Source organism: Wasmannia auropunctata, unplaced genomic scaffold (assembly GCF_000956235.1).
Source record: "Wasmannia auropunctata unplaced genomic scaffold, wasmannia.A_1.0 LD336085.1, whole genome shotgun sequence".
Lineage (NCBI taxonomy): Eukaryota > Metazoa > Arthropoda > Insecta > Hymenoptera > Formicidae > Wasmannia > Wasmannia auropunctata.
In genome coordinates this window covers 1,026,389-1,028,051 of record NW_012026805.1, presented here as the reverse complement: position 1 = coordinate 1,028,051, position 1,663 = coordinate 1,026,389, and the positions used below count along the sequence as shown (strand labels likewise).

Genomic DNA, 1,663 nt, shown 5'->3' with positions numbered 1-1,663 from the left:
CACACACACACACACACACACACGGAGAGAGAGCGTGCGCGCGCGAAAGAGAGAGATTTTAAAGAAAATGTCAAACAGAAGAGCAGTCATTAATTATGGTATTAATTATGATAAATCTATGATTATTTGAGCTAATAATTAAAGAAAATTAAAGATAAATAATAAATTTTCGTAAGTATAAATAACAGATTTTTTTGAACACAGATTCGTAAAACAGAGATCTGTGAATCTAAAATATGAATCTTTAATTACGCTTTCAATCAAAGATTATTTTTTACGATTATTTACAAAATACTGACCTAAGATTTCTCATTTTATTTTCCGAAGAAAACTTATTGTCAGATCAAAGAAAATTCTACAATTTAAAAAATTTAATATATTTTTAAGAAATATTTATAAATTTAAAATATGAAGTATTTTTAAAAATGTGATGAGATATCAAAAGAATTTCTTTTTACCAAGAACATCAATTCTATAATTCTTTTAGCACGTTTTAGTGAGAGGCACTCTTGCATTTATTTGCATGTAATTTACTTCACATGCATCGTACATTGTCATACGTCGACATAACATCGAATACGGTCGTATACTTGCTTATGTACGGGCTTCATTATTACGCGTCTCGTGTCACAAATCTTTCTGAAAGAACTAATATGCAGTAAGTACGTAATTTCATAAAGTTCTGACTACGGCCTATAAATCAATACACGTGCAGTTACGCACTTTAAAATACCATTGTAATACAGTGTCATTTTTTAACATTTATTTGTCATAAATCATAAATTTACATTTTATTTTTTTTTATAATTGGCATTTAAATAATTATTGCTTAAAATAATCATTTTGATAAAGTATTTTTTCTTATAATTCTTCATGTAATCAGAAATTTTAAATTTCAGATCTTTCAAAATTTTCCGTATAATTTTATAATTTTTTAAAATATTAAAAAAATTTTTTTTATACGAATTGGAACATTTTTTAGAAATACTGAAAAGACATCTTTTTTACAATTCTTTATATATGTGAATTCTGAAATAAACAGTAGTAAAAGTTTTAAAATTTCTTATTCTAATAATTTCTGAAATGAAGTTATAAAATTTGAAAAAAATAAAAATATTTTTTGTAAATCATGAATTTTTATAAATTCAAGATATGACAAATTCTTAAAAATATTATACGACATTATAAGAATTTTTTCACAGGATATTATTAACTGTTTTTCGTTTAGTTTAGAAAAATAAAACCATGATGCATGATATATGAAGAAATACCATGAAGATTTAACAAATATGTGATGTCTTGCGCAGTAACGTGCGAATAACGGTATTTTAACAACACATACATATATTTATCAAAATGTTTCCAAACATGTAGAGGATAGTAAACACAAATCCAACCAAACTTTTTTGTAAGATAAAATATTGTATTTTTAAGCTTACTTTAGATGAACTATAATTCGCATCAGATTTTAGCATACAATTCTATTCGTAATTTTATACGACTTATACTTCGATATATGTATATACGTGCACATAAGATCGTGCAAAGTAAGGACTTTTTTCAAAGTCTTTTCAGGACCGTGTAAAGATGGGATCTTTTTATTTGTTCATAAATTTAACACACACACACACACATACACACACACACGCACACGCACACGCAC

General features: G+C 25.7%; 2 protein-coding genes across 3 annotated transcripts in view; both read right to left on the bottom strand.

Annotated features, from left to right (window-relative positions):
• LOC105448432 (heat shock 70 kDa protein 4L) overlaps nucleotides 1-1,663 on the bottom strand; it is an 18,790-nt gene that overhangs the window by 9,696 nt on the left and 7,431 nt on the right. The window lies entirely within an intron of this gene.
• Nucleotides 1-1,663, bottom strand: part of LOC105448429 (putative fatty acyl-CoA reductase CG5065) — a 71,133-nt gene that overhangs the window by 68,634 nt on the left and 836 nt on the right. The window lies entirely within an intron of this gene.